The sequence below is a fragment of the Monodelphis domestica genome, chromosome 5 (genome assembly GCF_027887165.1).
Source record: "Monodelphis domestica isolate mMonDom1 chromosome 5, mMonDom1.pri, whole genome shotgun sequence".
In the NCBI taxonomy this organism is placed as follows: domain Eukaryota; kingdom Metazoa; phylum Chordata; class Mammalia; order Didelphimorphia; family Didelphidae; genus Monodelphis; species Monodelphis domestica.
Window position 1 is genome coordinate 102,659,819 of NC_077231.1, and position 24,745 is coordinate 102,684,563.

General features: G+C 46.6%; 1 protein-coding gene and 1 long non-coding RNA gene across 12 annotated transcripts in view; one reads left to right on the forward strand and one right to left on the reverse strand.

Annotated features, from left to right (window-relative positions):
• The window catches only part of MGAT3 (beta-1,4-mannosyl-glycoprotein 4-beta-N-acetylglucosaminyltransferase), an 89,246-nt gene that overhangs the window by 36,131 nt on the left and 28,370 nt on the right, over positions 1 to 24,745 (forward strand). For 5 of the 11 annotated variants that reach the window (XM_056798966.1, XM_056798964.1, XM_007503165.3 and 2 more), the window contains one exon: positions 23,284 to 23,478. The exons of 1 other annotated variant lie outside the window; for it this stretch is intronic. The gene's annotated coding sequence lies outside the window, so the exon portion shown is untranslated. Of the gene's footprint in view, positions 1 to 6,180; positions 8,452 to 10,083; positions 10,379 to 19,622; positions 19,727 to 23,283; positions 23,479 to 24,745 lie in introns of those variants that run through there. 5 more of the 11 variants (XM_016425698.2, XM_007503172.3, XM_007503170.3 and 2 more) reach the window with 5 other exon arrangements.
• On the reverse strand, positions 5,142 to 16,692 carry LOC130454540 (uncharacterized). The gene is made up of 2 exons (XR_008912155.1): positions 16,537 to 16,692; positions 5,142 to 5,668 (listed from the first exon to the last, which is right to left on the reverse strand). It is a non-coding gene; the product is annotated as an uncharacterized LOC130454540 (long non-coding RNA).

A 24,745-nucleotide genomic window follows, 5' to 3' on the forward strand; every position in this document is an offset into this window, starting at 1 on the left:
GTCAAAAGTGAAATTTTATCTGTGAGAGCCCCATTCAGAAGGACAGTCAGGGTATTGTTGCTTTTGTTTGGGCTGATTTCTCTGCCCGAAACACTCAACCCCCCAGAGCTTGGGGATATGAAGACAGTTCAGGGGCCCAAATGCAACAGAATTTTTCACTGAGGAAAAGGGAAGAGAAAGGTGGCTCAGCCTGGGAGATCAGGAGCCCCGAATGCCAGTACTCCAGTAACAGGGAGCAGTTCAGCTCAGCGGCGCTTCTGCTTCCTAGGGACAAAGGGTACGGTATGCTAATTGCTGGGGAGACTGAGGCAGACAGAAAACAAGAAGCCTTCTCCTTAAGGAATTTACTTCACATGGTACATAAATGGAAAGGGGTCTGGATATGGGGTTATAGGACGTGGCTTCAGAGTTCAGCTCTGTCACTGTTCATGTGATCTTGGGCAAGTCACTGCTCTCTGGGTCTCAGTTTCTTCATCTGTAATATAAGGAAGTTGGACTCGATGACTTTCATGAGCTCTTTGAGTTTCAAGATGTAGAATCCTATGGTTTTCCTGAGGATGGAAGGATATGGCTTGTACACTAATAATGAGAGCTCCCTCTAAGGTTTGCAAAGCTCTTGGCATAGGTGTGGGATTTTATTTGATAAGCAAATATTTCTAGAGAGCTAGAGAAAGGGAGGGAAGGAGGGAGAGAGAGAGACAGACAGAGAGACAGAAAGAGAGATGCACAGAGAGAGGCACAGTAATGGCTTTAGAGGATCAGAAAAAGCCTCCTGAGCTGAGCTCTGAAGGAAACTGGAAATATATTTTTTAATCCTTATCTTCCATCTTAGAATCAATATTGTGTACTGGTTCTAAGGCAGAAAAGCAGTAAAAGTTGGGTAATGGGAGTTAAATGACTTGTCCTGGGTCACCCAGCTAGGAAGTATCTGAGGCTGTATTTGAACCCAGCACCTCTCATCTCTAGTCCCAGATTTCTATCCACTGGGCCATCTAGCTGCCTCTAAAACTGGTGATATTCTGAGAGGAAGGGATTCTAGACAGGAAGGACCATTTGTGGGAAGCCAGAGGCTACAGATGGAATGTCCTGCTTGCAGAATAGCTGGTGAGGCAGTTTGCTTGGAAAGGAAAGTCTCTGATGTAGGTGGAAGCCAGCATTTTATTCTCTTTGAGCCCATTCTCTCCCCACTCTGGGCTTCTGTTTGGACCCAGGGCTCCCTAAGGGCTCTGCTTTTCTGTGTTCTCGTGTCCTTTCCAGCTTTAACATTCTTTTTTTCTTAGATCTTGACCTGGGATCATGCACTTGTTTTCTAAAATATGTACTTTGACAATTATCGTATTGCAGTATCATTGATTTCCTAGGGTATCCTAGGTACTTTGCCCTTTGGGTCCAGCAGTTCTCTGTTGGGAGGTGGAGAGTTTTTGATGTTATGAACTTTTTGGAGTTGTGCTGGATCATTGTTTCGATCAATTACTAAGCTTTTCATGGTTGATTATCTTTACAATATTTCTGTTAGTGTGTAAATTGTTCTGGTTCTCAGTTCATGTAAGTCCTACCCCATTTCTCTGAAACCATTCCCTTCATCATTTTTGGTCTTGTTGTTCAGTTATTTTAGTTGTGTCTGATTCTTTGTGATTCCATTTGGGGATTTCTTTGCAAAGCTATCAGAGTGGTTTGTGGTTTCTTCTTGAGTCCATTGTACAGATAAGGAAACTGAAGCTTATAGGGCTAAATGACTTGTCCAGGGTCACACAGCTAGTAAATGTTGGGAGCCTGGATTTGAACTCAGGACTTCCCAACTCCAGGCCTAGTGCACTTAGATGCCCCCCACCCCATCCCCCATCATTTCTTATAGTACAATAGAATTCCATCACAATCATATAGCACAACTAATTCAGCCATGCTCCAATTGATGGGCATCCCCTCAGTTTCTAATTCTTTGCCTCTAGGAAAAGAGCTGCTTTTTGTCCTCTTCTTTTTCCCTTCATCTGCCTGGGCTATAGACCTAGCCCAAGTATTTCCGGGTCTGAGGGGAAACATAGCTTTAATGCCCTTTGGGCAGAGTTCTAAATAACTCTCCAGAATGGTTAGAGTAGTTCAAGGCTGCCCCACCTGTGTATGGATATACCCATCTCCCCCATATCCTCTCCAGCATTTCTGTTCCTGTTATCTTAGCCAGTCTGCTGGCTGTGAGAAAGTGCCCGAGAGATGTTTGGAGCATTTTTCATAAAACTATTGATAGCTTTGATTTCTACCTCTCTCAAATGCCTGCTGTATCCTCTGGCCATTTCTCAATTGGGGACTGGTTCTTTATCAATTTAGCTAAGTTCTCCCTATAGTTGAGAAATGAGACTTTTATCAGAGAAACTTATTGCAAAGTGCGCCCCCCACCCACACCATTTTCCTGCTTTTCTTCTCATTTTGGCTTCAATGGGGCACAGTGGAAAGAATCTGAAGCTGCAGGATCTGGGGCCAAACTGGAGTCGCTGGTTTTCTTTAAGTCTCAGCTAAAACCCCATCTTCTATAAGAAGCCTTGCTCAGCCTCCTCTTAATTCTAGTGCCTTCCCTCTCTTAATGATTTCTTATTTTTCCTCTATTTGGCTTGCTTTGGACATATATCTTTGCCTATTGTCTTCTCTGTTTGACTGTAAGCACCTTGAGGGAAGGATCTATCTTTTGCCTCTTTTTGTATCCCCAATGCTTACTTAGCACAGTGCCTGACACATAGTAGGTACTTCCTCTAGTACTATTTTTTTCATCTATAAAAAATGAGAGGATGAGAGGTAGATTAGATGGTCTCTAACCTGTAAATCTATGAACTTTCAGTTCTAAATCCTATCTACTACCCTCTTTAGCCTCCTAACCAACTGCCCTCTCCTTGGCATCCCCTCTATCTCCATTCCTGTTGCCTGTTTCTTGTCTGGTTAGCCTCAAATGCTTTCCATTTCTTCCCTCTGCTCTTCTCCTACAGCATGCTCTGTCCCTCCCTCCCTCCCTGTGAACCTATTTCTCCCAGAGTTTTGTGGTTCCCCCTTCAATTAAACAAGAATCTCTCTGCCCTTTTCTCTTTGCTGAAACCCTACCCATAGCTCCAATCTCACTCAGCTCAGGTGTCACTTCCTTGATGAAGACCTAGCCTGTGCTCTGAGGCAGAACTGATTTTTTCTTCCTCAGTCACTCCTTTCTGATAGCAATCACAAATGGATATATGGTCCAAAGACATGAGCCAACAGTTCTCCAAGGAATTAAAATCCATACAAGAGTTTGCTCTGAATCACAACAAAATGAAGCAACCCTGAAGTTTCCCTTTACTCCTAGTCAATTATGGATATGATAAAAGTTTGAAAGAGCCAATCCTGGTGGGGCTGGGGAAAGTCAGGCACACTGCTTGCTACGCTGTGGGAGCAATAAAGTAACTACATTGTCTAGATCCTTCCAACTGGAGAGTCCATGGCTAGTCTACGTAGAGTCAACTTAGACCTTAGAGGGATCAAAGATAGAAGAAGAAAAAAAGAGGTTCCCCCAAATCAAAGCATTCATGGCAGCACGTTGTAGTTGAAAAGAACTAGCAACTAATGTATCTGCCCATCATTTGAGGAAGAGCTAAACCATTGTGATACATACATGGCAGAGAGGTGAAGAAGCACAATCTCAGAATTGAGAGTTTGAGGACAAACCAAGGGTTGAGTCCTCCCTCTGATTACTAACTAGCTCCGTCATGTGGACAGACTAATTCTTTGAGTTTGTTTCATCTTCTGTAAGATGTGGATAATTATACTTGCTTTTCTTACCTTATGGGATTACAAAAAGGATTCTGTAAACTATAAAACAATATATAAATGTTAGGGCGCTCTTTAGGTTTCTTTTAATATTTTTCCAGTCCCTTTTTTTTTCACATATATTTTCTAACCCTTACCTTCTCTCTTAGAATTAATGCTAAGTGTCTGTTCCAAGGCAGAAAAATGGTAAGGACTAGACAATTGGGATTAAGTGACTTGTCCAGGGTCACCCAGCTAGGAAATGTCTGATGTCAGATTTGAACTGAGGACCTCCCTTTTTAGGCCTGGCACTCTTATCTTCTGTATCTTCTGTCTTAGAATCAATACTGAGTATTGGTTCTAGGGCAGAAAAGTGGTAAGGGCTAGGCAATGGGGGTACACTGACTTGTCCAGTGTCCCACAGCTAAGAATTGTCTGTGATTTGAACCCAGGACCTTCTATCTCCTGGTCTGACTCTCTATCCACTAAACCTGATGCCCCTCTTTCCAGTCTTCTTACATTTTACCTCCCCCCACATACTCTGTTCATCAGTGCCATTAGCATCCTTGCTAGCCCTTCCATCTTCTGGCTCTGGCCATTTTCTCTGGCTGTTCTCTATACCTGGAATAATCTCCCTCCTCATCTCCATCTCCTGGTTTCCTGCAAGTCCCAAACAAGATGCTTTTCCTAGTCTCTCTAACCCTAGAGACTTCTCTCTGCTGATTATCTCCAATCTATACTGCTTATAGTTGATTTGGAGTCTGCACATTGTCTCCTTCCTTAGACTATGAACAACTTGAGAGCAGGGACTGTCTTTTGCCTTTTTTGTTTTTCTGTATCTCCAGCCCTTAGCATAGGATCTGGCACACAGTAGGTACCTAATAATTGCTTATTAAATAAGTATTATAGTGGGGCAGCCAGGTGGCTCAATGGATTGAGAGCCAAGCCTAGAAACAGGAGGTTCTGGGTTCAAATATGACATCAGCCACTTCCTAGCTGTGACCCTGGGTAAGTCACTTAACTCCCATTGCCTAGCCCTTACCACTTTTCTGCCTTAGATTCCAAGGCAGAAGGAAAGGGTTTTTTAAACAAGAATAAGTATTACAATTATTTGTGACTGTATGTTATTCCCTGGCTCACTCTAAGCTCCCTGATGCATATTATAAAGTGCTCTAAAAATTCTCATTGAAATGAGCTGGGGAGACTGGACATATTCATAGTGTAATTAATAATACTGACCAACTGAGCAACAAGCATTTATTAATGAACCTGGCTCTGGGCTAGGCACTGGGGACACAAAGAGAAATGACACGGTCCCAGAGTTCTGGGAGCTTCCATGTTATAGAGAGAACATATACCTGTATAAGTATATATGAAATAAATACATCAAGCAAGCAATCAACATTTATTAAGTACCTACAATGCTCCAGGTATTATAATGGGGACCAATATAAAGACAGCAAAGAGGCAGTCCTTTTCATAAAGGAGTCCATTCTAATGGAGAGATCTTTTGTTTTTTAAATGACCTTCTGACTTAGAATCCCAAAGTGTCTAGGGCTAGATTTGAGCCCTGGGTGGCTTTCCATCCACTTAGCTGCTTCAAGCATACTACTTCTGGATTCAAGCCCTCAGGATTCTTGTGTCCTTTCCAAAAGGAGGAGGTTGGCCTAGAAGGCCTCTGAGGATCTATGGGGCTTTCTCCACTGTCCAGGGAAGAGAGGACCTAAGATGGCAGCTTTGGGAATGGAAAGGCAGAGATGCGCTAGAGCAGCTGGGAGTTGGGTGTGATCTCATTCTCGTGGGTATCCATCCTACCCCTCCAACCATGCAGATGACAGCTCATCCCCAGCAGCTCCGTCGTGGGAGAGATCCTCTTGGCCGTGTCCTCCCAGATGTCCTCCACAGGGGGCTGAAGAGACATTTAACGGAATATTAAGAGGGAAGCAGAGCTAGAAAGGAGTGAGTCAGTATGGATGTGTTTGGGGGGAGGAGAAGAGATTTGGAGATGAATGAGGAGATGAAAATAAACAGGGGTGTTCATGGAGAGACCAGCCAGGCATTGTGCTTGGTACTGGCAATACCAAGGCAAAGGTGAAATAGTCATGCCCTCAAGGAACTTACATTCTAGGAGGAAAGAACATGCAATAGAGAACTATTCACAAAAAGATATAAAATATGAAAGAAAAAGATTATATATTGAAATGAATCTGAGATAGGTTGCTTTAGCACCTGGAAGGAAGGGAAGCAGAAATCAGAAGAGGATTCATATGATGATGGAGTCTGCTGGCTTAAAGGAAACCAGGAATTCCAAGCCAGGGGAGTGCATTCCAGGGATGAGGGACAGCCAGTGCAAAGGCACGGAGATTAGAGATTGAGTGTTCCATGGGAGAAACGGAAAGTAGAGAAAATCTATTTTAGGGTGGGGGGGCAGGATGTGGAACTAGAGATGAATGAATTTATTCCTAGACACTCAAGGAGATCCAGCCCTGAGGCCTGGAGGGGACGGGGGAAGGCTTATGTTAAGGAAGAGGAGAGTTTGCAACCCCATCCTGTGGAGGAAAGTGTTAGGTTTGGAGGCAAGCTGGCCTGGGTTCAGATCCTGCCTTTGTCACTGTGAACTTGAACAAGTTTTTTTTTTACTTTGTGTGTGAGTTCCCTCATCTGTAGAATAAGGGAGTGATATTGAAGGGCTTTTCCAGTAGTCCAGTTTTCTCTCCCAACTCGAGTGTGTGTGCTCCTTGAAAGCAGAGAACCCTCTCAGCAATCGATTTGTGTGCTCAGGGCTGCCACACGGCACTTGGCAAACAGTAAGTGCCTAATAAATGCTTTTAGTGTCATTCCTCCTTCCTATAAGTTAGCCTAGCCCGCAGCTGTGCGACTCTCAGCCGTAGGCTACCCTCCTCGTCCTACTCCCCAGCCCCCCAGCCCCAGCCGTCGGAAGTCCTAATCGTCAAAGCCTCCTTACTCCATCTCCCTCCCCCGACAAAGGAAAGAGGTTCGGGCTCTCTTTTCTTGCGGGTTCTGAGTGCCTAATTGCGGTCCCAAACAGTCCGCATGCTCCGCTCCGGGGGGCAGAGAAGGGCAGCACCCAACTGTAAAGAGCGAGGCTCCTAGAGAGATCACACCCAGACTAACCCTCTCATTTCGCTTGCCCAAGACGGCACAGAAAGTGGGGAGCTAAAGTGCCAACTCAGGGCCACGACTGCACCACCCAACCGTCTGCCCTCAGGACCACCCTGACCCTAGAACCTGGCCTGGCACATAGCAGGCGCTCAATCAGGGTCTGTCCAATTGGTTTGTGCCCCAGTGTTCAGCTGGCAGAGCCGGGTCCAGCCCTCACTCTCTCCCGTCCCAAGCGACCGCAACCACGAAAGCGCAGGGAGGGATCCAGGAGCAGCTCCCGCGACCCCTGCCCTATCCTGGAGGCGGAGTTGGAGGGAGGGGATCGGATCGTCCCGAGAGAGCGCTCTCTCCTCCCTGGGCGGACCTGGAGTTGGGCGGGGAGGCCGGCTCTCCCCAAAGCAGACCCTCCCCCAAGCCAAGTCCAGCCCTCCTTCACCATCCGTCTCTTCCCCCGCTGAGCCCCCTACCCTGACCCTCCGCCCCTCCCTTCCCCTTTCCGCACACAAGGCATTCCTTTGTATACCCTCCACTCTCCGCGAAGGGAAAGAAATGGGGAGGGGAGACAAAGGGGAGGGGAGACGAATGGGGAGGGGACAGAAGGAACGTGCTCTGCTGCCCCTTCGCTACCGGGGGCTGGCGGGGTGGGGAGCCGCCGGAGGGGGGCTGGGCGGGACTGGAGCTAGAGGCTGGAGATACCTGCGCACACCCCCAAGGCCCGGCCAGGGGGCGGGGCGGGGCTGGAGGAGACTTGAAGAGCGGGGTGGTGCTGGGAGGAGAGGCGGGTGAATGGGGCTGCGGTACTGAGCACTAGGCTCGGAGACCGAACCCCGACGGGGAGAGGCTTGCCCCCCTCCCAGTGCGCCCGCCTGTCCGTCACCCCATCCTTTCCTCCCTCTCCCTCCCTTCCTCACCGCGCACCCGCACCCGGACGCGCGCCAGGCGCTCCAGAGGAGGGCGGCCGGGAGCGGGGGCCCGTGCGGCCCCCAGCCCGGCAGTTGGTGAAGAAAGGAGGAGGGCAGGAAGGGAGCTTGAACCCCCGCGCTCCGGGGGCGTCCAGCTTGCGGATTGCGCCCCAGCTTCTCTGGAGGCAGGAGGAGGAAGAGGGGTGGAGAGGAGGGAAAAGGTGGGGGCGGGGGGGGCAGGACGGCGGGCTGAGCTCCAACGGGAAGCTCTCCCATCTATTTATGTCGGTGATCGCGGCCGGTGCCGCTGGGCCCGTTCTCTCCATCCCTGGACATTCTCTCTTCTTCCCTCTCTTTTCTTTCCTCCGGGTCCTTGTTCCTGCCCTGGCCTCGGTTCCTCCCTCCCCCGTCCTCAGCCAGAGTAGAGGGGTCCCTCCGTCCGGAGGTCGGTGTGGGAGCCGCCGCTGCCGCCGGGCTCCCCGGGAGGGGGCAGCCCCGAGATGCCAGGGGGCGGCCGCCGCCGCCGCCGGAGCCGGCCATGGTTGGGCCAGGAGAAGCTGCTGCGGGGCCGGGTCTCAGCATCTCCCAGCCTGGGGCCCGGGGCGCCCAGAAGCCGCCGCCTCCGCCAAGGCCGCCGCTGCAGCTGCTGAGAGCCGGTGGGCAATGGGTGAGTGCCAGGCGTCCGGGTCCCAGCTCCCCAGCTCCCTCCCAGGGCGCATAGGCGCTGCATCCCCAGCTCCCCTCTGGTGCCTTCTAGGCCTTCCAAGCCCCACCTTCAGCCTCCCTCTCCTCCACGTGAACCCCTTTCATCCCTCATCCTTCCTTCAAACCCTCGGACCCGAATCTCCCTTCTCCATCTCTTCTGGGCCTCCTAGGCCTTTCATCACCCCTCCCTTAGACCTTCCCTCAGAATCTCGCCTCTTCCATCCTCAGCCCAGATCCTTCTTACCTTCCTCCATCTGGGAGCCCCCTCCCCTGCCCTGCCCCTCTTCAAATTTGTCCTCCCTGCCCTCCCTCACCAGGGCTGAGGGTTAGGGGTGCTTGAGTGTAGGAAGGGTGGGACAGTGAGTTCTCTTTCAGGTGTTGGATGGTGAGGGGGCCATGGGGGAGGGACCATCCACTTCCCAGTCAGACTGCATTTCCCATCCTCCATCAGCTCTTTACAACAGCTGAGAACTCACATCTCTCCCTCCCCACCTTAAATGGGAATGGGAAGAGAAGTCCTGGGCCTCTTTGCAGGGGCTGGTTCTCTAAGAGCTCCCCTTCCCAGGTACCCTGGACAGGCTTGTCTGTATGACTGGGGCCCCAGGCCAGACCCCAGGATCAAGATGGGGAAAGGGCCTGGAACTGGCAGTGGGGGATGGGGGAAAGCTTTCTCTGCCCTTAGCCCTTCCCTATCTCCTCCCTCTGACTTCCTCCCCCACCCTAATGCTGGTTGATGCAGCAGGAAACCCATCTGCTTGGCACCCCCCATCATCCCCCCCCCCCCAGGCACTGGATGGGCATGTGAGCCAAGCCTGCAGCAGCCTGGGGGGTGAGGGGGAGATGGCTGTGAAGGGTTTCTGCTGGGGGGTGATGGTGAGGAAGTCCAGAGACATGTAGAGGTAAAGGGGAAACCTGGCCTCATCCTCCCTACTAAAACAGGGCCTAACCTTCCTTGGGTCTGCAGTCTTGTAGCTGCTTGCTTCTGGAGAATTGGGGTGGGGTGGTGGGGAGAGAGAGAGAGAGAGAGAGAGAGAGAGAGAGTGAGGGTGTGTGTGTGTGTGTGAGAGAGAGAGATGTCTGCAGCTGCCTCTCCTGATGAGATTAGTGAATTTCCCCATTCCCAAGGTTGGGCCTACATCCCCCCCCTTTCCCCATCCCCCTTTCCAGTTCTTGTGGCCATGGAGGAAGGACCAGGAAGGGAAGAACAGAGAGGAGAGTCCAGTCCTGAGGAGAGAACCTCAAGGCACTGATGTAAGGAGGGAGCTTGGGAACAGGATCCAGCCCCCCAGCTATCGACCTTTATGCAAAGATTCAGACACACTTAGAACAGGAAAGCCAAGGCTTGTGACATCAGCCCAGGGTAGCTCTAGGGGAAAGGAGGACAGGCAGAGATGCCCATAGCTGGCCTCCCTCCCTCTCCAGCTAAGACTGCCTGGGCACAGCTAGCTCTCCTTCCCAGGGAGCCTGAAGACATGAAGGAGTAATTTCTCCAAAACCGAGCTCCCCCTTTTAGAACCTGCACCCCTGAAGGGAACCCCTCTGCAGCTTGAGAAGCTCAGTAACAGTTTTTGCCTTTTCTCTAATCCACTGGCAGCATCAAGAACCATTTGTGGTCCATGCTCCTCTCCTCCATTCCCAGCAGCCCCAGTGATTGAAGTCAGATTCTGCCCTTCAATCCATTGTCGCCTCCAGATGGAGTTAGGCATGAAATGGGCCAAAAAGAGGACTGGCTCGACTCTGCCTTGGCCCTTCCCCCACTCTACTAAAAGCCCCAAACAAGCAGTCTTGTGCCTCCAGTCCTCAGGAGTTCTGTTGAATCTCAGGATCTCAGAGAAGATCTCTACAGAAATGGAATGCCCTTCCTTGGTGACACCTATCAAATGAGGGAGGTAAACTAGAAACTCTCTCTTTAAAGACCTTGCTAATACTGCTTTAGGGAACTGTGCTGACATCCCTAACATACCTGGTCACCCAAACTGTGCTTGAAGATTGACTGTGACAGAGAGCTCACTACCTTCCCAAGAAACCCATTCTACTTTTAAACAGCTGTAGTTAAGAGGTTTGTCTCCCAACATTGAGCTTACAACTCTGCAACACCCTCCCTCTCATTGCTTTTAGGTCTGCCCCTTGGAGATTTAATAGCAAGAGAAGAGAATGTAGGGGGTGGAGAGGACCTCAACCTCTGACTTCATTGATATAGGAAAATCCAGCTGAGGAAGTTTCCTCTAGAATAAAAGTTGGCTTAGAGAACTTCCTAAAACTCAGAGAAATTAAGACAGTTGTTCAGGAAGGGCAGCTGTAGCATAGGGAATAGAGTTGGGACAATCTGTGTTCCCATCTGGCTTCAGCTTTGTCACCCTGGACAAGTCACTTCATCCTGCCCTAATTGTTTCCTTAGTCTTAATTGATGCCATGCATGTGGTGAGACTGTCAATTCAGGGAAGGTAGTGAGCAGTGTTAGCTGAGGTTAGTCAGGAAGGCTTCCTGGAAGGGGAGGCAGTAGGAGTCTGATTGCCTAGCTTTGGCCCTTCCTACTCTTCTGCTTTTGAGTCAACCCCAAGACAGAAGGTAAGGATTAAAAAACAAAACAAAAACTTGCCCAGGGCCACACAGACAGCAGGTATAAGAGGCATCTGTGAACCTGATTGGGCAGGGCAATTAGGGCCTCATCCAAAGAATTGACAGCTCAGCTCCATGCTGAGGGTCTAAGCTTTATTCCAAGACAATAGTATCAGTAGCTAGGAAAAGAAGAAGCAAGGAAGGGAGAATGGGAGTTAAGGAGGTACAGAGGGGTTCTCAGGAATGCCTTTTATCTTGATTAGTTTCTGAGGAAGGGGCATTAGTTAGGGTAATCATTGCCCTCTTCTTTCTAAGGAACTGATGTCACTTTACCCATGGTGCATCTTGTTTCCCCCAACCACAACATAAATGGAATGCTGATATGTTAAACACTGAGGCAACTTTCAGTCAAATTTTGCTCTTTTCTGGGCAGAATCTAAGGAGGGTAGTGAGTGTGGAAACTGAGCACTGTTTGGACCTCGTCCGCTGTGCCTGGGAATCTGAACCCTCTTACCTGAGGAGCTAGCTTATGGCATGTGAAGAGTTTTCTCACAATTGCGAATCTAAGCAACTCGTATGTCTTATCTGAAAGATGGCCCCATCCTAACCAATTAGTTATTGTTTCTAGGTTCTTGTGATTGCTTCCAGCTCCTTGGCAGGGTTGTGGGACATTTCAGCCCACAGCAAGCCAGTGCCAAGAGTCTGAGAGCTGGAAGGGACCTGACAGGTCTTCTAGTCCAGACTCCTGCATCCATCCTGGAGAAGGGTTTGTATAAATTCAGAGAACCAGTGTTAGCTCTTGGACGTTGTTACCAAGCAAGGTAACCAAGGGACAGGACAGTTGGTGGCACCACGGATAGAGCCTGGAGTCTAGGAGATCTGGGTTCCTATCTGGCCTCAGACACGTCTAGGCTGTGTGACCTTGGGCAAGTCACTTAATGTCTGCATCTCAGTTTCCTCATCTTTAAAATGAGAGTAATAGCATGCATCTTGTTAGGTTGTTGTGAGGCTCAAATGATAGTCTTTAGCACAGTGTCTGGCATATGAGGTGTTAGATCATTTCTAGCTATTATTATTAACCACCATAAGAAGCTACATCTGAGAGTGGTGGTAGCCAGGTGCCTGGGTCCTTAGAAGTCAAAAAAAGCCTAAAGCTGAGTTGTTCCTCTCCAAAGAGCATTTATTCCCATTGGGAAAAGGGATGGTCAAAGATCTGCTGAGATGATCAAAGTAACTCATGTGGGTCCTCAGAGCTTTCAATCCACAGATTTGTCGATGTCCTGGACTGTGAGTGCCAGGGAGGGAGGCAGTCATGGGCATTTATGCTGCACAGCCCTTTGCAAACTTCATTCTGAAGTCAGAGGACCTGGGTTCAAATTTCACTTCTAATGCTTACTTATATAACCTGCGGCAAGTAACTTCATAACCCTGAGCCTCAGTTTCCTCTTCTGTGAACTGACAGGTTACATGACTTTTTAAGATCCCTTCTAGCTCTAGACCTATGATCCTGTGACTTGGACTCTGTGGTCCAGATCTGGACCTAGGCTCCTATAGTCACACTGACCCCCACAACAGTCCCATGTGGCAGTGACCACTATCTCTGTTTTGTCATTAAGGGTCCTGAGGCTCAGAGAAGAGCTGACTTGCGTCTAGTGTGGGTCTTCCTGATCCCAGGTCAGGTTGTCCAATTAGCCCTCCTCTCCCAAACTCAGGACCTAGATGGGGAGCTTGGGACATATAGCCTTCTTCTCAAAGTGGAGCTTTTCCTAGGCCTAAATGATGCCATGCAGATGGTGAGTGATTCTGTCATTTCAGAGAAGGGAATGAGTAGTGTGGGCTGGGGTTAGTCAGGAAGGCTTCTTGGAGGGGGAGGCAGGAGTCAACATTTGGAGGTAGAAATGAGTGTGCCATGCAGTGTTCTGGGGATAGTGAGAATGCCAGGCAAACTAAAGGACTCAGAAACTGGTGAGAAGTCTAAGTAGGATAGAAACCCAGAAACTAGTTAAGTGGAACCAGAGAGGCTGTGGAAACCAGGCAAAAGAATTCAAACTCCATCCCAGGGGGACCACTGGGTGATCCTGAACTGGTAAGTGACAAGAGAAAAATTTTAGGCTAAGGAATATGGAAAGGAGATGACAATCATTAGAATATCTATAGCATTTTAAGGTTAATGTTCTCTTATTTGAGCCTAACAACAACTCTGGGAAGATGCTAGTATTAACCCCATTTTATAGATAAGGGGACTGAGGCAGGGAAGGTCGAGCGACTTGCCCCAGGATCTCACAGATAGTAATTGAGGCAGGATTGGAACTCAGATTTTCCTGAGTCAAAGCCCAATGACAAGAAGTTGTACGAAGCTAGAGGAGGTGAAGGGTCTGGGGAGGCAGTTTACAGTTTAGTCAAAAGATGAAAAGGGTAACGGGCTGATGAACAGGCTAAATGCTTTGCCATGTATGGAAGGACCAGTTGAAAGGATGAAATATTGAGCTTGGTTAAGAAGATAAGATTTAAGAGAGCAGCTAGGTGGCTCAGTGGATGGAGAGCCAAGCCCAGAGATGGGAGGTTCTGGGTTCAAATCTAGCTTCAGGCACTTCCTAGCTGTGTGACTCTGGGCAAGTCATTTCACCCCCATTGCCTAACTCTCATCTACCTTGGAACTAATACACAGTATTGCCTCTAAGATGGAAGATAAGGGTTTAATAAAATACAAAACAAAACCCAGCAGACTAGAAATACAAGATTGGAGGGGCAGGTGAGAGGAAGGACTATCTAAGGATACTGTAATAATATAAAATAAGGCTATTATGATATCCTTGGATATTATAATATCATAATAATGCCCCAGCATCAGGTAGGAACTGATGGCATATCAGATGGCTGGATTTGGAATTGGGAACAAAAGAGTTCACATTCATCCTCAGATACTAGCTATGTAGTAGGGGCAAGTCACTTCTCAGTAAAATGAGGCAATTGGCCTTCCAATGTAAAAGTCTAGAGTCCTTTCTAACTATGGAACCTCACGAGCTTTCTCAAGGTGAAGGTTCTTGCCCAGCTGAAGAATCGTAAAGCTAGCAGAGGAAGCCTGAATCCATGGCTTCTCGCCAGCGCCTCCTTGATCAAATGAGGCCCTTGTTGAGGGTAGTGGGGTTCATCCATGTGTCATTTTTCTCCCCAGGGTACAGCTAGGCAAACTGAGGCTTCGAAGGAGTGTGGTACTGACTTAGAGGTTAGGTCCATGTTTGTGTATTGTGGAGTATTTGCAGTGGAGTCAGGGGGACAGTGAGTATTACAGAGCATGAGGAAGGGAACAGAGGGCAGAAGGCGAAAGCATAATAAGAGCTAATATTTATACACTGCTTTAACGTCTGAAAAGCATTGCCCATCTGTTCACTTTTTGATCCTTACAGCAGCCCTGAAAGGGAAGGGCTATGAGTGACCACATTTTGCAGGTGGGAAAACTGAGGCAGGAAAAGGTTATGTCATTTGCCCAGGGAATTTGAACAGCTCAGAGGCATATATTGCCCTATACTCCTTTTCTCCTCAGTGTACAAGAAGTACAAACTGAGAGCTCCAAAGGACCATGGGGTTGTGGAAAGAGTGGTGGGCATAGGGTTCAAATCCACATGAAGTGACTTGAAGGGCTCCCAGGGATGCCTGGGGCAGAGTTGGGCTTCCAGCCCTCAGATCAGAGATTCACAGGCACTGAACAGAGCAGGCAGAGGGTCATGGACACTCCCTCTTTCACAACAGTCAGTCCAAACCCCTTCCCAAAATCATGTCTTTATATGTACCAAATCAAAAACACAGGATTACAAAGGAAACCATTTCTCTTGAAATAGTTTTCAACATTTTTTAGATCAAAACCTAATTTGGAGCCCCTAGTGTCTAGCCTCTCACCCTACAGATAAGGGACCTAAAGCTCTGATTTGCCCAAGGGAGTAGGTGACAGAGAGGATTTGAACCCAACTTTTCTATCCCAAGGCAGTCATCTTTCTGTTTTATCTCTGATGTCTCTCCCAAGTCTGTTCTAGGGTTACCTCTCCTGGAGAGTGCTCATTCCCCAACCCTTTGACCCTCCCTCCCTTTCCTGGCTCCCTCATCTTCATCAGATCCCTTTTATCTTTCCTAAATCTCTCCAGAGCACCCAGCCTCTTCTCCCAACTTTCAGCCCCTACCAGCTCTCTTGGGCTCTCCCACAGGAACCAGAATACATCTGGTCTTCCCTCCTGTTGTGCTGTTCATCAGGGAATGCTGGCCACTCTCCAGCCTCTCTGCTCTGTTTAGGCAACTCCAAACAGTCAACCTCAGGCTTCTCTCTCTTGTTTTTCTATTCCAAGCCTGGTAATGGATTCACCCTTTGTCTGCCAGCACCTTGACCCTATATATTCTTTGTGCCATCAACCAGCATTTATTAAGCTCCTACTGTGCTGGGCCCTGGAGATTCCACACAGGCCAAAGTGTGCCTGTGCCCTTGAGTGAGTTCCTTAAGGTCCCTGTCCTCAAGGAATCTGCCTTCCACAGGGTAAGACAACATTTAGGGATAGGGACAGAAGAAAGCAGACCAGAATGCAGCCAAATATACATGCTCTTGGCCCAGAATCTGAGGACTTCTCATTTGGGTTCATGGTTCTGGAGTGGAAGGGACCTCAGAGGCCATCTAATTCAACCCCTTCATTTTACTGATGAGGAAACCGAGGCACGGGGATATGAAATGACAACCAAGATCATGTAAATTCAGAGAATCATTCTGGAGTCCACAAACTCCCCCTTGAGGGTCCATGCATCAGTTTTGAGAGGTCCCTGAATTTGGATGGGCTACTTCTAACTACACCCCTATTTTCACTGAATTTCCATTGGAACTTATCATCTCTGTGAATGTAGGCTTAAAGCATTCTGAGAAAGGTCCAGAGACTTCACTAGACTGCCAAAGGAGTCAATACACAAAAAGTTTAAGAGGCACAAATTCTAGTCCAGTTCCCTCATTTTACATCTGAGGAAACTGAGGCCCAGGAAAGAGACACCAGGTTACCAAGTAAATGAAATGATAGTCCTAGAGCTACAATAGTCTTCAGAGGGTATCTAGTCTAGCTCTCTCATTTTAGAGGTGAGTAAATTGAGGTCCACCAAGGTTAAGTTACTTTTGTCCAAGGTCACAGAGATAGCAATGTAGGTATGGGATTTGAACCCAGACCACATAACTTCAGAGCCAGGGTTGTACTACGTGACTGTCTCTGCTGGGAAGAAAGAACTAGATAGAGAATCTGAGGATCTAGGTTCCAGTTATTCCTCTATGTAATACCTAGGTAACTTTGACTGTGGACAGCACTTCTCCTGTGAGGGCTTCAATTTCCTAAACCATTAAAGGATGACACTTTAGGGACTCTTAAAGCTCTGAATCCTATGATGCTCTGAAGAGTTCAAAGGAACTGTCCAAATGTGCAGATTTAGGGATCTGCGCACTTCCTGTCCCAACTCTTTGGCTACTTACCAATCCTGAAGTTTTCTTTTAGTCCACCTTCTGGGAATGAGTCAGAAGGGAGGAAGGCAGGCTAGTCTATTGCTGTTCCACTGTTTTAGGTTGTCTGGGACTCTCAGCAGGTTCTTTCCTCCTTGGCAGCTCCCTAGCTTGGGGGAAGGACTTATAAGAATTTATGCTGAATTTTTGAGGTCTCAAGATCACCTCCATGGCAGGAGGAAGGGCCAACAGGAAAGAAAGAAAATCTAAGAAGGATCTGAGCAAGCCTAGTGTGGGAATTCCCTCCACCAATCCACCGGCATTGATTTAGTAGATTAAGTCTCAAGGACTAGAAAAATGAAGTGACTCACCCAGGGTCTTACAGCTAGTAAGTAAAGGACAGGATTACATCTATTTCCTCTGACTTGGAGTCAGTAGACCAATCAGCAATCATCTATGAAGACTCTATGGCCAGTTATGGTGTTTATCTCTTTGGGGATTCCAGGAAAAATCAAACCATTTCCTGCTCTCAGGGAGCTTAGGTTCTAGTGGAGGAAGAGGATATGGATAAAGTGCGGCATCCTATCCCTGAAGCTTTGTGGCTTCTCTAGGAAAAATAGGACTCTTATTCCAGCTTTCCATTTAGCAGCTCCTTTCAAGAGCACAAACATTCTCAGTTTCTCCTCTTTGATTCCTACTACAGACCAATTATAGAGTCAGGCTCCACAAATTGTCAGTAGTTGGGAGGCTTAGTGCTTTCTTCCTCCTTTGTGCCAGCTAATGTATAAGGGATTGGGAATACAAAAATGAAGTGGGAATTGCCCTTGTGGAGCTTAGACAACTCCCCTTTGTGTTGTAGGGGGTAGAGAGTGGGCCTTAGAGACTAGAAGACCTGAGTTTAAATTTGACCACTCATACATATTGGCATCATTCCTTCTGGCAAGTCTTTTTACCCTTCAGTACTCCAGGACTTTAAAGTTGGAGAGAAGGTGCCCACCTATACCCGTGGGAGTGTCCACATTGGGAAGTTCCCTTTCCCTGTTTACATATATTATTATTTTGTATAAACCCTCACCTTCCATCTTGGAATCAATACTGTGTATTGGTTCCAAGACAGAAGAGTGGTAAGAGCTAGGCAATGGGGGTTAAGTGACTTGCCCAGGGTCACACAGTTAGGAAGTGTTTGAGACCAGATTTGAACCCAGGACCAATCCACTGAGCCACCTACCTGCCCCCATATTATTTTTTAAACATTATTTTTCTTAAGTATGATAAATCAAAATAATTTCAGTAGGGAAAAAGTGCTAATAAGTATGGGGATCAGTAGATTAGGAGATATATGTGACCTGAGCTTTGAAAGAAGCTCTGGATTCCAAGTCCCAGGTGAAGAGAGAGTGCATCCCAGGCAGGGGTTACCATGCATGCAAAGTCATGGAGGTGGAAGATGGCATGTTGTGTTAGGAGAAACAACTGTGGCACTGTTGGAATGGAATGGAATGGGGACAATGTGGAAGGGAGTTATAGGAAGTCAGCCTAGAAAGGTGGTAGACAGGAGTCACGTTAGGGAAGGCTTTTGTCATCCATGGGAAAGACCTTTAAGGTCATCTTGTCCCAGTCCCCTCCTTGATGGACAGATCCCTACTGTGTTAGTCCTTGCTACATGACTGTCTTGAACAATTGGAATTGGCTCCAGCAGAGTGGCCCCAAAGTCTCCAGCCAGCTGCCAACCAAGACCCCCAACTTCCAACTCTAGTGCTCTTTTCTCCAGTGATACCAGGCTGCCTGGCAGAGGAATAGAATGATGCCAAGGGAGAGGTGAGGCTTAAAAAGGTGGCTGGATTTGGCAAGGGTCCCATGGCTAGGGAGTAAAGGGTCAAAGGGGAAGGACTAAATACATTCATTCCATCTGTGGAACACCAGATACCATACTGGGAGAGACCTTATAACATGGAATGTCAGAGGGAACCAGGGAAGGGAACAAGAACTTGTTATCCACTCAATAGACATTTATTAAGTGCCTACTATGTGTTAAGCTCTGGGAGTACAAAAAGAAGCAAAAGATAGTTCCTCCCCTCAGGGATCTTGCATCTAATTGTGGCAAACCCATAAGCAAATAAATCTGTACAAACATGCTGTATACATGCACTTAGAGAGTGAAGAACATTCCAGGAGTGAGGGAAGGTTGGAGAAAATGTCCAGAGATGAAACATGGAGGGCTTGGAAAGTGCCAAGCACCCTACTAAGTGTTTTACAAATCTTATCTTGATTTACAATCTAGACAAACAAGTTTAGTGACTTGCTGAGGGTATGGAAAGCAAATAAGTTTGTGGCCAGTCTTTGAAATTCTGGCTCACTGTGCCAACCCAGCCACCAGAACTGGGCATTCTATTCTCTCTTGAGCTCCGGTCCTCCATCTCCCACTTGATATCCAACCTGTATCTCAAACTCAGCATGTTGCAAGCTGCACTTCTACCTTTCCCTGCCAAATCCTTTCAACTTCCCCCCAATCACCCCAGCACCACACCTTGGTATCATCCTTTGCTCCTCATTCTCACCCCATATATTCCAATCATGTGGTTTCTGCCTTCACAAAGTGTCTAATCTAATATGTGCCCTGCTCTCCACTCCCAATGCCAGTCCTACTATGCTCTGTTCCCTCACTTTCTTGGCTTCACCTCAAATCAAGTAAGAAAATCACTAAACTAGAAAGTAAGACAAGGAGCTGATTTTCTGGGGGGAAAATACAGATAAATTATTGATTAATTTGATAAAAAAAGAAAACCACATTCTGAGTATTAAATATGAAAAGGGCAAGATTACAGAAGAAGTTAAAGCAATTATTAGGAATTCTTTTGCCCAGTTTTATGCCAACAAGTCTGATCATCTAGATGAACTTGATGAATATTTAAAGAAAAATATACAGTGCCCAGATTAATAGAAGACATGGATGGAAATCCTCCCCAGGCTCTCCTGCTGCTAGTAATTTCCCTTTCAAATTACTTTTTCTACCTTCTGTCTATATTGGGTCTAGTTATTTACTCATTGTCTCTCCCATTGGAAGGGGAACTCCTTGAGGGCAAAGACTAACTTTGTTTTTGTTTTTTGCTCTTCATATAAAGGAGGAAGGCTATGCCTCTGGAGATCTGGAGATTGCAAAGGAGGAAGCGGGTTGACAGGAGTGAAAATGTCCTTGACCTGTTGTAGTGGCTTGGCACTGGGCAAGGTCAGGTTAATGTTGCCTTATCAAAGCCTAGGGTGTGTTCAGGGGCAGACTTCAAGGCCAGGATGGAGATGATGGCTCTTATTGGCTGACCACCATCTTAGAACTGAAAACAGCAGACAGACCTGGGAGGATATTAGAGCTCCTCCATACAGACTTCCTTCACTTTATAGATAAGAAATCGAGACAGAAAAGGGATTTGCCCACACATGGAGGGTTGTATAGCTGGTCAGTAGCAGACCATCATCTCCTACTTTTCCATCTACCACTAATTACTTTCTTCTTTGTCTGCTGACAAAGTCAGTTATCTTCTCTGTTTCTCTTCCATTTCCATGAGGCAAACATGATATGATGGACTGAGTGCTAGACTTGGAGTGATGAAGACTGGGATTCTAGTTCCAACTTTCACAATTAATAGCTATGTGGCCCTGTGAGGCAGGAAGACCCAAATTCAAATCTCACCCCAAGCATTTGCTCATTGTGTGATCCAGATAAGTCTTTTCTCCTCCTTTGGCCCATTTTGTAAAAGGGGTTTGAATGAGATGGCCTCTAAGGTCACTCTTAACTCTAAATTTATGATTCTATAATCTATTAGAGTACCTTGCACCTCTCAACCTCCCCCATACCTCCATTCTTCCCAATGGTTGGCATTGCTTTCTGGGAGAGGATGCCAGTGAAAGGCTAGGAAACCAGTGGTTTTAATGGATGGGGATGAAAGGGCCAAGTTGTGGCATTATCTTTTTATTTGGGGCTGGGGAAAGAAATCTGAAAAGAGGAAGTGTAAAGCATCTAGTGGGGGAAGGGATAATAGTTAGAATCATCAACTGTGTTATTAGAAGGGACTTCAGAGCTCATGGAACTCAAACCTTGTTCCCCTAATTTTCTACCTGTGGATTTTAAAACTATTCCACTCTATTCAGACTGTACTTTAGAAGATCTAATTTAGCTATTTCCTGATTAGTAACAATGGATATACTTGGTTTAATAGAATCAAGTCTTGGGAACTCTACATTTCTCCACCCTACTTAGTTTAACAAGGTTAGGAATGTCCATACCCATACTTAAGGATTAAGTATTTGAGAAGATGATCTTGGTGGGAAGGCACTAGGATTGTTTTATTTAGTCATGCCCAACTCTTCATGACTCCATTTGTGGTTTTCTTGGCAAAGATGCTAGAGTGGTTTGCCTTTTTCTTCTCCCAATTCACTTAAGTGATGAGGAAGCTGAGGCAAACAAGGTCATGCAGCTAGTAAGAGTCCAATGAGCCTTCTTGATTTCAGGCCTGACACTATACACTGTTCCACTTAGCTGCCACTACTAAGATTAAGGAAGATCCTAAAAGGCTTTTTGCAGAAGATATGTGAAAGAAACCAGGAGTCAAAAGATGGACATGGAGGATAGCCAGAAATGGAATGTTGTGTTCATGGAACAGTCAGGAGACCAGTGAAGAGTACATGGTAGGGAGTAAGGTATACGAATATAGGAGAGATAGAAGAGGGCTAGATTATGAAGGGATTTGAATGCCAAACCAAAGATTTTGTTTTTGATAGTACAAGTGAAAGGGAGTCACTGGAGTTTATTGAGTCAGGGTAGGAAACAGTTGGATCTGCACTTTGGGAAGATGACTGAACACTGAGTGGTGATTCAATGATAATAGGAGAGGCTTGAGGCTATTGCCATAGTCTCAATATGAGGTGATGCACCAGGGTGATGGCTGTGTCAGAGGGGGGAAGATGCTCTATTCCAGAGAGAAAATGGACAGGCTTTGGCAACTGATGGGATATGGGGTTGAGGGTGCAAAGGTGAGAGAGAATAGGAAGTTGAGAATCACCACTCAGATACCTGGAAGTTGGTGGTACCCTTCATAATAACTTAGAAGTCAAGAAGAGGGGAGTATATCGAGGGAAAGATGAGTTCGGTTTTGAGTTTAAAGAGCTTTCCAAAAGAGTTGAAAAAAGAGGCTGGTAAATAGATATGAGAACCATAAGAGTAAGATGTTAATTCATAGGAGCTGATGAGGTGTAATGATGAAAAAAATCACCTTTAAAGTTTGTTATAATATTAACTTATGGTCGCCAAGGAATTTACTTATGAAATTCCTAAAATGAAACACTCAAGTCAGAATGGAGTTTATGGTGGTTTAATCACAACAGGAGTAAGAAAAGGGAGAGGGAGAGAAGGAGAAAGGAGGAAGGGGAAAAGGTTAACTCAATCTTCTGGTAGAGCCAGAGGGAGTTTAGGCCCAAGGGCCAAGGTATAAGGGAGAATCAGTCCTTGACTCATGTGACCAATCTGAAGGAAAGCTGTCTGCGGGCCTCCTCTCTGCTCGAGTTCCTAACACCAACTGCCGTCTTGCCCTGTCCACAGGAAGTGAGTGAATTCCAGAGGCTGTTCCCTATCTCACTTCCTGTGCCTCACAAGTGCCAATGGTGGCCCAAGCTTGGTTTAGGACAGCCCAGGTGGGCAGTCCTTTTTTGCACATGTTTGTTGAGGGCCATATTCTCAAATAATTAAATCTTGAGTTTTTCTGCAGCCCTTCCTAATCTCTACCCGAGTAGGGTGGAGATTGTTGTTTCCAAGACCTGATTCTGTTACTCCAAGTATCTCCATTGTCATTGATCAGGAAATATCTAAATCCCATCCTCCAAAGAATGGTCCGAACAGGGTGGAGTAGTTTTGAAATTCACAGAGGTCAACAATAAAATATAGTGGGAGAAGAGAAGAGGGTTCAGGATAGAACCCTCTGGGGCATGATCTGGATGAGGTTATAGCAAAAGACTCAGAGGAGGAGAACCAGGTCAGAGGACCTGGTAAACCAAAAACTAGAAAGAAGAAAGTATCAAGAAGAAAAGGACAATAGGCTGTGTCAAAGGCTCTGAAGACATCCAGAAGGATGAGGATTCAGAAAAGGCCATTAGACTCAACAACGAAGGGATCCTCCGGAACTTTGGAGACAGCAATATCAGGTCAAGGTTGAAGTCTGAAGCTAGATTGCAAATCAAGAAGTGTGAGATGAAAAGAATTAGAGATGCTGGTTGTAGGCTAAGTTTCCAGGAGATCATTTACAAAAGGAAAGAGACTTTAATGATAGCAAGTAGAGTTTTTGCAAGGATGGGGAATATGTAGGCAATAGGGAAGTATGCAGTACACAGGGAGAGGTTGAAGATAAGTGAGAGAGTAGGAATGAGAGAGAGGAGATGATGCTTTGGTTGGGAGCAGGCCTTCTCTTAATGTGAGATGGATGATGGAGGAGATGGTGGCAGAAGCCAGCTGACCAACATGATAGGAGGACAGAAGAGGAAATTGGCTATTGACTAATTTTTTAGAGATATATGAGATAAGGTTCTCTGAGGAAGAGGGCTGGGGGAAAGGACTTATGGGAGATTTGAAGAAGAATGCAAAGCTTTGGAAGATGGAACCTTTGGTAAATGAGATTCTGAGTTAGAGATATGTAAAAGGATTGCCTAGCTTCAGTGAGGGCCTATTTGGGGTTATGTACCATGAGATTACATAATGGGCAGCACAGATTCATGATTTTTTTTTCAACTTTGTTCTGTTAGCATGTGCCTAAGAGTGAAGGCAGCAGATGGAAGTGACCCAAGCCTGGGGTTTGGAGGGCAATCTGGGTGATATGATCAAAGTGAGAGAAGGACTCAGAAGATAGGGCTGGCAAATGTTTGAAGCAGGATTCAAACAGACTGATGCCTGTCACTCTAACCCTGCCCTATATCAACTCTAGTGCCCTGCTTGAAAAGGTAAGTGCTTAATGAATGAGACAGTTTGTGGAATGAAGGGTCCTCTCTGTTCTTAACTTCTCTCTTATAGGATTTCATCAAAACTCTAACATGGTATCCTTTAATAGTCCCTCCTGGCTCTGACATTCTATGTTATAATTTCCCTTTCAGATACATTTCATGTCTTAAATTCCCTCCCAGCTTTGACATTCTGGGTCCAAGAACCTTCTAAGTTTGATAGTCTCTGTCCTTTTTTTAAACCCTTACCTTCTGCCTTAGAATCCATACGAAGCAGTCATTCCAAGGCATAAGAGGGATAAAGAATAGGCAATTGAGGTTGAGACTTGCCCAAAGTATCTGAGGTATCTGAGGTCAAATTGGAATCCAGGACCTCTCAGTCTCCAGATCTGGCTCCCTATTCACCGAGCCACCTAGCTACCCTTTATTTTCTATTCTAGGTGTCAAATGAAATAATATGTAAAGCACTTTGAAAAATTTTAAAGTATTATAGAAATGCCAGTTATCATTATGAAGTTTTCCCAACTTTGACATATACCCTGTTCTAAGGCACTCACAGTTGGCATTCTCTGATCTAAGTCCCTCCTTCCTCTCCCCCATTTCCTTTCATTCCACCTCTACTGCAACCCCACCCATATACACACCCATTATGTAAGTCTAAGATTCAGAGCTTCCTTCTTGGTGCAGTTGGTTGATTTTTTTTTTAACCCTTACCTTTTGTCTTGATTCTAAGGCAGAAGAGCAGTAGGCAATGGTTAAGTGACTTGCTGGGGGTCACCCATCCAGGAAATGTCTGAGGTTACCTTTGAACCCAGGATCTCCTGCCTCTCAGCCTGGCTCTCAACCCACTGAGCTACCTAAGTTCCCCCTGTTGATTGATTCTAAGTTTCCCCTGGCCAGGGCTTTTACTAACTGGTGCCCTTTATCTCTTCTCTACCAGCAGAGGCATGTGTCTGTCAGTTAGTAAGCAATGTGCCAAGCTCTGGGGACACAAAGAAGGACAGAAGGTGTTCCCTGCCCTCAAGGAGTTTACTATGGGGGGAGGAGGGCAGGATAAGAAGCAGACAAATTTGTACAAACAAGCTTTTACAAGGATAAATAGGAAATAATTAGCAGCCAGAAAGACAGTAGCTTAAAAAGGGCTTGGAAAAAAATCATCTCATGGAAGGTAGGATTTTAGCAGAAGCTGAGAAGCCTGGAGGAGAAGAAATAATGTGTGTTAACAGCAAATTCATTCTGGAGTTTAGCCGGTCCTGAGTCTAAAGGGAGG